At 43.7% G+C, this 13,517-nt stretch overlaps 1 protein-coding gene across 4 annotated transcripts in view; it reads left to right on the top strand.

Annotated features, from left to right (window-relative positions):
* Positions 1 to 1,905: 1,905 nt before the first annotated feature.
* Positions 1,906 to 13,517, top strand: part of bahcc1b (BAH domain and coiled-coil containing 1b) — a 63,898-nt gene continuing 52,286 nt past the window's right edge. The window contains exons 1-2 of one of the 4 annotated variants that reach the window (XM_080873068.1): positions 1,906 to 2,176; positions 2,289 to 2,327. The gene's annotated coding sequence lies outside the window, so the exon portion shown is untranslated. Of the gene's footprint in view, positions 2,177 to 2,288; positions 2,328 to 9,644; positions 9,851 to 13,182; positions 13,319 to 13,517 lie in introns of those variants that run through there. The other 3 variants (XM_080873070.1, XM_080873067.1, XM_080873069.1) reach the window with 3 other exon arrangements.

Below are 13,517 nucleotides of genomic sequence, written 5' to 3'. Positions count from 1 at the left end.
GAATAGTTTATATTTTTCAACACTGTGATGAGGGCAGCAGCGGTTTGGAAGAGTCATAATAGAATTACTTAGCTTGAACTCTGAGTTTGTCAAGTGCATTTGCCTGCTGGGGCTGGTAAAGCATATTTCTTGCTGTTGGGATGGAAACGTCTGATGTCACATTGTCAAAGCGTTTCATTACTTAGACGAGTCCACCAACACCCCCAAAAAATCTAACCAAGAGTTGTCATGTAAATCTTTTTTTTTTCTGCTTTGAGCATGTTCATGTCTTCGCTCGCTATTTTTAGCCTCTCGACTGCAATACTTCACTTTTTGTTCGTTGTGTAACCATTTATATGGCTTGGGTACTTCACGGTTGACGAGATTTAAAATTTCGTAATTGTTGAAAATTCACAACCGTTACTAAAAAGAAAGAAAGAAAAAAAGACAGAGAAAAATGAGCGAATGGAGACTAATTACCGCAGATATTCTGAACTGTAGTTGGGTGAATTGAAATAAATTAAAAGAAACCTGTTCCTCATTTTTGCTGGAGACACTCAGGACCCGCCCTTCGGGGCGTTTGGAGGTCCTCGGCACCCTAGTTTTTGAGGATCCCCTCCTCCCTCCTTCTGTACAAGCCCACGGGGTTCTTGGCCCTGCTTGCGGACGCGGTGATGCAGGGGTTAACGTGGTGACGTGGTGCTCCTGAAGCGGTGACCCGCGGGGCAGCCAGTGTGGTGGATGAGTGAGGTGTGGTGGTGGGGGCTGCTGCACTGGAGGGGGAGAAGAGGAGAAAGCCGTGGCTGAGGTGCTGTCCGTGAAGGACAGGCGACTCCCAGCAAACAAGCGGCACAAACATTAGTTTGCGATCACTTCCAAGCTTCTTCTCCATCCTGCGTCTCACTGGTTTTATGTACGTAGGTGTCCGCTTTATCAGCGAAGCGCCTTTCCTAAAGGGAGCACGGTCTTCGCGTGCGATTTCATTTGAAATCACGTCTCTGTTTCTTTTTTTTCCAGTCCACAGCAGACGCAGCGAAGCAGGCTCGACTTCCTTCCCGTGGAGATAAATTCACTTTTACGCGCAAACTTGTCTGGACCGTTCGGACTTGATCAAAGGCGGCGGAGGCGAACGCGCAGAAATACCGCGGACTCTTTAACGCCCGCGCTAAACGTTTATAGCGCTTTACAATTGAAGCCGTGTGTGTATGGCGGTGTTTTTTTTTTGTTGTTGTTGTTTTGCTTATCTTCAGAAATAAACCTCCCCTCAAAAAAATAAAAATTTAGAAACTCTGGAAAGCGTCTACATACAGAGCAGGTGGTGAATTTAAAAAAAGAAAAGAAAAAGAAGAAAGGTGGGTAAACTGTGACCTCCAGGCGGTAATTAGGCCTACCATTTGCCAAATAACCGCCACTATAAACAAATGGGCCTATCAATTAGATTTCCAGAAAGGACTGATTGCTCCTTTTCATGCCAGACTTGAACTATTCCGCAAATAAAAACAAGGAGTTTGGTGTGGTCTGCCTTCCATTACAGCGCCGTGATAGGCCAAAACATGGTACGCAGATGAACGGTAGACCTAGTTTAGTAGTCTGATCAAACTTGTGGAGTGAGGAGGAAGCACAGGGAGGCCAGTTTGGTGAAAAAACAAAACAAACCCCCTCTTAAAGCTAAATATCAGAAAGTTGCATGTGTGACTGGCCTGCTCTCCTCCTCCTGCTCCACCTTCACGCATAGATCCGGTTCAGCACAATCACAAATGAAAACAAACAGTAGTGGTGAGAAAAAGGTGTGTGTGTGTCAGTGTGTGAGTAAATGTGTGTGAGCTCAAGCTACACCTTTGTTGGTGGGAATGGGAGTGGGAGTATTCCTGGTGCGCGACTCATATAAGCATGCCTGATGATGTCCCGTTGCCCCCTCCCCTGGAAAAAAAAAAACAGAATGCAAGAAAGCTTCTAGTCTCCTGCAGGAGACGAGAGTGCATGGGAAAGAGAGGGAGAGGGAGCAAGGGAGAGTTTCTCCATCAATTTTTTGTTTAATGTCAGCGCTTTAGCTCCATTGTGGGAGCGAGAGGACGCGTCATCCGGGCATAAATTTGCTATTATACAAGCTTCACGGAGACTCACATCCAGAAGATCCTGCCGCTTGTAGACGAGAGAAATCCCTCGGTGGGTAAATTCGGCAAAAAAGAGTTAACATGTAAGTAAATGGGAGGACTGTTTAAGGCTACACAGTTGAATGCGCGTTAAGCTCGATTATTTTTAAGTTTTGGGGAGGAAGAAAGACTCATTTGATTTTCTTTCCTTTTTAGTTTAAAGCTGGGCGCTTTGGGGGAACATCTGTTTATTAGGTAGGTGGTATTTTGTTTTGTGTTTGACGTTATTCAAGGAGTGCTTTCTTAAAATATATATATCTATATATCGATCGCTGTGTTTTCTTGTATTTTCAATGCCATTTTTTAAAAACTAGCCTAAACATTTCTATAAGCGTTTTTTGAGCCGTGGCCCCACAGTCCAGTAGCGTATGCGTACATGAAATTATTTATTTATGTAAATATTTGATTGTACAGCTGTGATTATTTATTTAGATCTAAAAACACACAAAACGTTGCAGAATCGCTTTTGTAGGCTGAAGAATTCCAACAACGGTTTGTCCTAAAACGTGTGATATCTGTCATCAGACACAGATGGATACTTTTAAGAGTATGAAGTTAATGCGAGAAGGTCTGTCAGTTGGGGCCTCACACACACACACACACACACACACACACACACACACACACACACACACACACACACACACACACACACACACACACACACACACACACACACTTCTTCGAGTGACACCCCTTAGCTGGGTGTTATAATTTATCAGGTTTTCTCCTGTTATATTAAGTTACGCGGCAAAACTGTGCACTTACACTGAGCTCTTGTTTATCTGCTTGTCTCACTCTGTCTCTGTTCACACAGCAACACACGCACACACACAATAACACACACAGTAACACACACACGGGCAAAACGTTGGCAGGCAGTTCGTCTGATTTCTGCCTTAGTTTGATAAAGTGGCAGCAAGGGGGGAGGGGGGGTAATTTTGACTGATCCTGGATTTGGAGACTGATGCAGGGATTTCTCTTTCCAGCCCCCCCACCACCACCACAAAGTTTCCACTGCATTATTGCTTTGTACTTGTGCTTTATTTATTTAAAAATAAACGTTCAAAGACGCATCCATTGTTTAGATAATTAACGAAAGATTGTGACCGACGTGATTACGTGAAGTCAAATACAGTGTTCACGCCCGCGTGCAGAGTTCCCAGAGTTCTCAAGCAGAGCCAACACACCGACGCTTTATAGGAAAAGAAAATAAACTTCAGTTTGCAGACACGGGAAGTCTGAACGAAACACTCCCTTTAATTCTGATCGTTTAGACACACACATCTGGAATTTGTCCTAAAAACTAAAATAAAAACTAGTAATTTAGTATTTTATTTTACTAGGATTTTATTTTATTTAATGGCCCAAAATCATCTAAAATTATACAGCAAATTTTTTAGCAGGTGGAATAAAGCTTGCTCCAATTATAATGTAGCCTTTAATTAGTGTTCATTTTGTATGGACCAAAAAAATAACATTATGTACACACACACACACACACACACACACACACACACACACACACACACACACACACACACACACACACACATATATATATATATATATATATATATATATATATATATATATATATATATATATATATATATATACTTTAACTATAATAAATACCTTTATTATAGTTAAAGTTATCTTCACATTATCTTCACATTTTTCAAATTTTGTTTAACTTGTTTAAAGCTCAATCTCTGAACACATATGAGCACACTTCCAAATCGAATTATTGTTGGATGGGTTTTAGATGATCCACAATCTCGTGATTTGTGTAATTATTATCAAATACATTCAAAATGAGACTTCCATTATGGTTTGAGCAACAGACTCCAGGACGTCCTGAGGACTGTATGTTCAAAACTATTCAAAACATCTTCCTCAGAGTTGAAAGATTTCTGAAAGTCTTGTTTCTTCAGTCAGATTGCTGCTGGTGCGTCACCGTGATGGAGTCACGCAAAGTCCTGTGTTGCAAAAGAAGTCCGGTTAAAGGAATCAGTGGCGTTTCTTGAAATGCTGTGTGGCTCGTTGCAGAAAGTGGGTGACCTCTTGACCCCACTGTCCCTCGTGGAGATACTCTGTATTATATGAACATTTTTTGTGAGCAACCAGAGAAATACAAAGGCGTCTTTCATTTTCAACGTCCCGCGAGTGTGTGAGTGCATGTACACGTCTCTGCGGTAGAGGAAGTGCTGTCGACGTCTTAAAAGACAAATACACAAATTAAGAAGGTACCAGGCTGAAGTGGCCCCGCTGCACATCAGACACGCGTTATATTTAATCCACTTATTTGTGTGTATAATAGCAACATCTCCCAAAGTTGCTTACTCCCCCACCTCTCTCTCTCCTCACCCTTTGCTGAGTACAAACTTACAGCGCAAACAGCGCAAAGTCACACACGATATGGCTGTTTATGTTCGTATGGTAATGATAATTAAAGCCTCCACCTGCGTGTTTTGATGGCCCATAAATAGATGCCGGTGCTTTCATCTCATCCGTACAGGCCTGGCGGTGGTTACAGCCGGATATATGGCTCTGTGACAGGCACTAATTTGGTTCCCAAGCCATTCCCTTCTTTTCTAAATGTACTTGTATATTGTTCACATGTTGAAATAAATTACCAATCAATCAATCAATCAAACCATCATTATCATCATCATCATCATCTTCCTCCGCTACGCAGTGTCTCGATCTAAAGGTGTCAGTAGACATACGGCTTTACAGTGTTTCCGTGGAGGAGTGCAACTTTTTTATTTATTTATTTATTTCGCATTTCCTGACTCGTTACAGCAGCATCTGTCCGGCACACAGGGGAGAAAAGGTCACGTTGTTTGTATGTGTCCAGTCAACTTGTGTTTTCACTATGTTTCCTCTGTTGTTTTTGTTTTTTGTTTTTGTGATCAGGTTGATGTCTTAAAATGTGTTGGGAACCAAAAGAGAGAGAGAGCCGCTATAAGATCGGGGAAAAGGAACAGCCCTTTTCTTCTTCTTCTTCCTTTATTTTATAACGCAGTCCCAAAGCTTGGCAGCGCTTCTCTTCTTTTCTCCTCTCATATGACTCTATTGTCTCACGGGGGTTGCACCACCTTGGATTGTCGGGGCGTCTCCCTGGCGAATGACCCCGTTTGGAAATTCTCATCATTAAAGGCCTATCAGAAATATCTGGTGAGAATAAGAAGGGCTGCCCTGAACGATGGGCCTCCCGTGGAGACTGCTCTCCATTTGGACACATGTAAAAACCAACCAGTTCAATGTGTTTCCCGTTGGCTCTTGGGTTATCCTTTTAAAAATAATGTTTCCCATTTAGCAGTTCAGACGTTTATTCGGTTTTATAGGATGGGGGAGAAGGCGACTTAAACGCCCTTTAGCTATCTACTTTTAATGTGCGGAAAATTCCTCCTTACGGTGATGTGACTCGTCACGAGATAGCTAAAGTTGATATATTCAGACAGAGCTAATCTGAAGTGAACTGATAGAGTTGCACAGTCTGGAAGCAACCCCCCCTCCCCACAAAAGTAGAAAAATAAAGTTAAAAAATAAAATAAAATGCTGGGTTGTTAGATGTGACATCCGAGCTTTCGAGCAGAAAAGTGCCTCTGCTGGCCGGGGCTGGACGTCAGGAAAAAGCGGCCGAGCTCGAGCGGTCTCGCCCACTGCTCCCAGTGTGCAAGGGGAGAAAGGGGAGGGCGAGAGAAGGAAAGAAGCAGTGGAAAAGAGGAAGCGAAGAAGGGTAGGTGGAAAGTGTCAGTCAGGAACGCTTCATTGCTCGAGGACAATCCGCGCGCAGGACCGGTCTGTTTCAAGAGCAATCAGTCAATCCGCATTAATTACCCCCCACCCCCCTCCATTCCTCTCCCCCCTCCTTCTAGGGTAGCACACACTGGCACACGGACCAGAGGAGGCTTGGGTGTGCGTGTGTGCGTATTGTGCTTTCTCGTCTCTGTCTCCACACACGCACGCACCGACCCGCACACCCAGCCCCCCACTTCTTTTTAAGTGAAAGAGAACCAATAAAAATCAAGCAGTAAAAGGCTTTTCCTTGTCACTAAATAAATTAAATGCAGATTTCTGTTTTAAGTGGCGGAGCCCTTTGTTGTGAGCTGCGGAGCAGGAGTCTTTATTATTGTCCCTCTTGTCATTAGCGCACAGGACAACACCTTCAGGAGACTGAGCGGGGACATGAAGTCAGTTAATAGTAATAATAATATTAATTATTACTGGCCAGGTATAGTCAGTATAGTCTGCTGCACATGCATTGCCCAGCACGCTGTGTAGTAGGGTTGGATGTAGTACTCGTTTTCCTTCTAATTTTCCTTAAAAAAAACAACAACAACAAACCCCCCCCCCCCCCCCCCCAAAAAAAAAAAAAAAAAAAAAAGCTTTTGGAGTCAGGAAAAGCGTCAACATTGATTTTAATCATTTACTCTAATGGTTAATTAAGATCCAAATTTACGCTGTATTCCGCAGGAGTTTTTGTTGTTTGGCGTGAGATAAAGTAAAACATATTTGGTCTACCTGGTCTTTTAATATATTCCTTCATGCGAGTAATAGAACTCCCTTATTAGAAAAATAATTATTCATTAAAAATAAATATATTAAAAAAATCTATTTCTTCACACTGAGGCCCGGTGAGTAAATACACAGCCTGCATATTTTGATGGACCAACAGCACCAGCTTTCACAATGCTAATTTGTACCTTAATGGACTCTAATGCGTTATAATTTAGAGACGTCTTACTGGCCTCAAAGCACATTTGGGCTATTAAAATAGTCACTTTGAACAACAGTGCGAGTCTTCATAAAATCCAGCTTTGTGCATCTTTTTTGTGTGTGTGTGTGTGTGTGTGTGTGTGTGTGTGTGTGTGTGTGTGTGTGTGTGTGTGTGTGTGTGTGTGTGTGTGTGTGTGGTGGCTGAAGCCTTTTGGAGAGTGCAGGGCTCGGACACGCAGGCTGCTGGGTAAATGGGAAAAGACGGTAACGATTATCTAATTACGGCCGCGATAAATCTGCGCGCTTTGGCGTTATTTGATTTGAATTTTATATGTATCAATTAATTCCTCTCACACGAAAGTGTCGAGATCTTCCCCCCCCCCCTTCCTCGCTCCGCGCGAGTACAGTTTTATAAGCTATCTATCGGCTGCAGACCAGCTTGGCTCACTCCAACCCCCCCCCCCCCCCCCCTTTCCACTCCCCCCACCAATGTTTTGTTTGGGACTGGACCAAAGCAAAGGGAGAGAGTCTCTGTTTTAATGTAAAGGGACATCAGTTGGAACAGCCTGGATATACTTTATAAAGTGCGTGCTCAGTGGTGCCGGTGGTGGAAAAGTTCAGCTAAAAAGCACACAGGCTGGCTGCAAGGATTTGTCTGCAGAATGAAACATGACCCTTTTTTGTGTGTTTTTGTAATAGGACTCGAACATTTAGCCAAAGTAATGACATATATTTAAATATTCTAATTAAAAATGTTTCCATATTTTTATGGAATATTTTATATATAATATTTTATGGAATATTTGAAAACAAAAACCCTCCGACACCCTTTCACAAACAATTTAAAGACCAACTTATTATCGTCACGGACCTACCGTTTATACTCCCGCGTGAACCCGGAAATGTCCACTTAGTTATTGATTAGTTGGCAATAAAAAAAAGAAAAAGTTTTTGGTCAAAACACCGCGTGCGTGCCGCCCAAAATCAAAGCTCGGTTCCGACTATACAGTGGTGTCACCGTTTTAACGTTTAGATGAGAAAATGCTTTTATTCTGTTTATTAAAACTCAAAAGAAAAAAAACCCCACATTCGGCCGTCTTCCCGCTGTCTCCTTTGTAGACAAAACTTTTCTTCCACCATAAAAGAAAGAAGAAGAGCTCCCTCTCGGTAGAGAAATAGTTGCTTTCCGGTTCTTGTTGCCGTCCTCGCCTCCATTTTCTAAAAAAACAAGTTGTTATTGCACCATTCCGCGAATCTATCCCCTACATTTATTACAACGTGTAATTTGCCCCCCTACCTTTTTTTGTTGTTGTTTTTAACCGTATTCCCTTTGATTTAGTCACTCTTGACTCTCCTTTTGCTCTGGGGCCAACGGGGTTCGCCGTGGGGGGCGCCTTGAAACCGCCCCTCCTTATCTCCTTTCATCGTTCAGCACGGGGCCGCCTTGAAACCGCAAGGGCAGTAATTGCTTTTTTCAGGCAGCCCAGTGCGGACTGGCCAGCAGCCAATCAGAGCCTTGTTTACACTCGGTGATTGACGGTGCTCTGGCAACCTGCCAGCCAATCGGGAGCTCCGCAGCACCGAAGCGCCCGAGTTTTAACCCTTTGCCTCCACGTATAAACAAACCCGCGCGGCAATATTAGCCTATAGCAGCTCATATATTTCGACATGGAAACACACAAGCCCCCATATCCTTCCACTTTTAATTGGCTAAATTAGTGAACCGTGTGCAGGGCCAACCCCAAGGACAGTAATGCTTTCAAATTATGCAGTGATTCAATTTGCCTGTGTGTGTGTGTGTGTGTAGCTTATATATATATATATATAGATAAATAAATAGATATAGGTAATATACAGTATACCGTAGCCTATCTTGTGTGTTTACAGCAATCATAACTTTTCCCTAAAACAGATGCAATATTTTTAATCCCCCGCCATATTAACTAAAAGGTGTAAACCTATAACACATTCCTTTATACAGAGCCTGAATTATCCTGCAATGACCATTAAGGACTCCAATAGCATTTCCCCCCCTTTTTAAGCAGACTATTATTATAATATAGCAAATCTGCACTCTACACTGAAACTTCAGGCCTGCTAATGTAGGTCTCGTTGTGACTTTAGTTGCACACACATGCAAAACAGAGCAGGCTTGTTCACTAAAGTACATTCAAATTCTAATAAGGATTTATTTAGCAGATGATCAAAAAAGGAGAGCATAAAAGGGAGATTTCCCTAAAGGAGCGCCAACAACACTACCACGCCATCGCTGTCAGGCAAAATAACAATAATAATAAAACAGCGTTGCAGTCAGACAGACAGCACAGAGGGCTGCAACGGGATCACACGGCATAAAAGGCTAGACGCTGTTTGCTCTCCACCAGCGATCAGAAAGCGCAGGCAGAGCCGGCTCCTTTCCTCTCCGTGCCGCCTGTCTTCTCCGCGCAGTGCGCCGAGGGCTGCAAATCAAACGCCCGCCGTTTTGCTCCGCGGATCCTCCGGCTTCCTCATTGGCTCCGAACGGCAACCAATGGCAGGGCGCATTTACTGTAGAAAGGGGTGTGTGTGTATGTGTGTGTGTGGCGTAGAGGGGGGTGTATAGAAAAGGGTAGGTGGGGGCGGTGGTGGGGGAGCGCCTCACGGGCACGCTTTCACATTGTCGTTCTCAAACCAATAGGCCTGCGAGTCCACCCCTCCCCGCGCACACACCCCTTCAACCTCTCCCTCCTCCTCCTCCCTCCCTCCCTCCCTCCTACCGGCGTGTCTGAGTCTCCGGCTGCATGAACGAGCCTCGATTCACTACAAGCCTGAACTTCTACGATGCGTCTCTCCCATACCTCAACTGACTGCACACCACAGTCTGCAGCAGCATAGGATGTAATCAATCCCACATGTTTCATCTCTGCGACTCCGGGATTTTCACTTTGAATATTTTTCGTACTTTTTCTTTCATTATAAGCCACTCGCCACACGGTGGATGTAACTTGCCAGTGAGTAGGAAATTATTTTACAGTTCTGTTTTTGTCATTTTTGTTTTGTTTTGTTTTGTGTGTGTGTTGTGTGTGTGATTGTAGCCGTTTGAATGCCGTTTTTTTCATGTTCATTTTTTTCAAGTAAGAGAGAATTTTAGTTTACACATTTATTATTATTTTGTCTTTTTTAATCTTTTTTTATTTACATGGAGGTATACCTTGGCTGTTCTCTAAGCGCACCGCTATCCGCTGTCATTCCATTAGAGGCAATAAAACGCGAGATGGTCTGATGTTCTGTGCAGAATATTAATCTGTAGGCATCTCTCATTTGCTAAATACATTAAAGGCGCAGATCTCACGATTCTACTGTAATCTAGAGGAGGGAGGGGAAGGGGGGGGGGATTTATTTCACGTAGCTTTATTTCCACCGTTTCCTGTCCAGTGTGCAGTGCTGAGCTGTGGGCGATATGTGTCACTTCTTGATTTGACCTCTCCTCACAGCCGAGCGTGTGTTTCTAATTCATTCGGGGTGCTGCTCCACACCTTTCTGCTCTTTCAGTGAGCCCATTTTCATACATTTTAAATTGTAGATTATTTCTTTGTTAGTTCTCCATTGTGCAAGTGTGTGTGTTTGTGTGTCTATCTCTGTGTGTGGGAGAGAGCGAGAGAGAGGTAGAGGTTTTTTTTTATTGCAAGCTGCAGTGCTCCCTCGGTGTGAAGGCTGTGTAGACGCCGAGCTGTCTTCGGCTCAGCCGGGCTTGTCTCTCCCGTTTAGCCGGCCTCTGAATATCCGGATTTAGTGCGCCGGTTATGCTTTGCGACTTTACTTTATTGCTAAATTGTTGAGGGAAACCAGTTGCCCTCTGGACCCGGACCACTTCAAAAGGAAATGCCTTTTTAAATTTCTTTTTTTTTTCTTCATTTTTATCCAAAGATTCACGCATTTATGATATAGTAGATTTATGCTCAAACAGCACACACACACACGCACACACGCACAGATAAATAGGCGCATTTTTCTCTCTCTCCTTTTCTTCTTTTTATGCTCGAAGCCTCAATTGCATTAGTTCTGACAAACGCAATTCTTTGCGGATTTGCTGGCTTTTGTGCGAAGTTCATGTGATGTCGTCTTGACCAGCAGTGGTTACTTTTGTAAGGGAAGGGGGGGGATTTTCTTCTGACGACAGTTTGACCCTTTTCGGGGCACTGCTTAGTGGATGTGTGCTTGTGTGTGTGTGTGCTTGTGGAGGTGTGTGTAGAAGGTTTCGGAGGTCTGGGTAGAGTGGAAGGAAGTCTGAACGCCTTTCACGTATGTGGGCTACACACACACACACACACACACACACACACACACACACACACACACACACACACACACACACACACACACACACACACACACACACACACGCTACTGTAGATTCAAATGATGATTTTTTTCTTTCTTCCCAAAACTGTTACGCGCGATCTGCTCACGCCGCTTGTTTGCGTGGCGTGCGATAACACGGGATTTAGACTCAGGTTGTTAAATGTAGTCTGAGTGGCTCTCTGTTGACGTGTAATGTAAATATCCAGGACGTGTGTTTATGGACAGAAAATGTAAAAATGTATAGACAAATGTCAGACGATAGTAGTTTATGATTGATGTCCCGTGGAGAAGGGCCATTGTTTCTCACTGCCTAGGGGACAGGAGAGTCCATTTTGCCTTCCCAGTGAGCTTGCAGCAGCAACAGCAGCAGCAGAAACAGCAGCAGCCTCCGTTTCTCCCCCCATTTATTTTTCTTTTACCCTTATTTCCCCCTGTTACTGTTGACTACATGTGGTCAGAAAAAATAACATCCTGCAGCAAACAAAAAGGAAATTAAATTATTTACATGCCCTCGCACTTTGCGAAAAAATATCCTTATAGGAAGGGTTACGGGGAATGTTTGTACGTATAACACACACACACACACACACACACACACACACACACACACACACACACACACACACACACACACACACACATTTTCACGATTCACGATCACATTTGCTGGGTTTTATCAGAACTGCGAACTTTAGGGAGCCAGGGTGAAAATCCCCTCTAAAAATACAATTCCTGAAAGTTGAGTCCTTGAGCAGCGTGTGTGTGTGTGTGTGTGTGTGTGTGTGTGTGTGTGTGTGTGTGTGTGTGTGTGTGTGTGTGTGTGTGTGACTTAAAGAAGACTTGAATATCCGAGCTTATGAAGGCTGTTCTTATGCACCAGAGCATTTGGTATTTTCTTTGTTCCTCTATCTTGGTTCCTGGGAGGTGCTATCAGCATCTACAGAGCACTAGATGGACGTGCCACGCATTGAAAGGCCTAATAGATGGACTGCTGAGATGTGTTTGTGTGTGTGTACGTGTGTGTGTGTGTGTGTGTGGGGGGGGGGGGGGGGGGGATGGAAATGGAAGCACCCAGAGCTCCCTATGAGCATCGCAGGGAGTCCTATTTAAATAAATGACCTAGGCTATGAGGTATACATATAAACGCGATGATTTCCTAGTCTATTTCACTGTTTATTGCCCACCTCACAACTCTGGCGATGAAGCATAGAGGTGATTTGATTTGTGTTTGTGATTACACTGTATCCTATATATACAGTACGTGTAGCAGAAATGCATGGCTATTGTCAAAAGGCGAGGGCCACTGCTGCTGACTCCGTATGAGTTGATAGAAATGGCTGTTTCAACGCCAGTTTTCCTCAATAAGCAACACAACGGATAATAATCCCGATTTCAACGGTGCAAACTATCAAAAGTCAAACAGCGATGGTGAAGCAACTTTGGTAAACACGTGTATATAAAAAAACAGAGAACGGTAAAGGCGCTCTTGGTTTATAAAACCTATATAAGAAATGTCGATCCAAGTCAGAGATCAACATTTCCTCCACATATGAACCGGATCAGATTCGAATTAAAATCTCAATTTACACCAAAAGATAAACGTATTGACGGTATCCGTCTGAAACCAAAGAGTGATAGGCTATTTGAGTCACCCAAAGGAGAAAAAAAAGAATATGTTTTTTACGCATTCTATACTTGGTGCAGATGGTTTCCTTAACGTTTTAGCGCAAGTGCCCCGAGGTCCAGCCTGTTTATGACCGGCGCTTGTTGAGCCTCAAGACTCAACAACTCCTTCACCGGGAGAGGCTTTATACCGCCGTGAACTCTTGTACTGTATATGCTTCATTTGTTCGTCATTTGCTCCATTCTTTTTTCTTTTTTGCGCTGATAAAGGAAGCTCCCGTGTTCAGGATTTACATTGTGTTTGGTCGCGAGGAGGAGAGGGGGGGGGGGGGGGGGGGGGGGGCTCCTCTGTTGGGGCCAACGATGTAGTGCGGGGTAAATCCACGCAAACTCACTTCACCCACATTTTCATCCACAGTGCAGACTTCACCCACCTTTCCGAGCTGGCGCATATCGGCGTTAGAAAGTTAGTGTGCAGCGCAGAACCAAAGTTGGTCAGTAAATGTGGGGATTTTGTTTTATTTTAGGACGTTTGTTGTGTGTGACATTTGAATAGCTTCTTATTCCTCCTTTTTTTCTTCTTCACTCTCTCTCTCTCTCTCTCTCTCTCTCTCTCTCTCTCTCTTTGTAAACCGTGCTTGTTTGTCTAAACACGAGCAGCGACTGTCTCTCAGTCAAGCCTTTTCTTCAGCG

Source organism: Rhamphochromis sp. 'chilingali' (assembly GCF_963969265.1).
Source record: "Rhamphochromis sp. 'chilingali' genome assembly, chromosome: 22".
NCBI classification, from domain to species: Eukaryota; Metazoa; Chordata; class Actinopteri; order Cichliformes; family Cichlidae; genus Rhamphochromis; species Rhamphochromis sp. 'chilingali'.
This window is presented reverse-complemented; position numbering and strand designations above follow the sequence as displayed.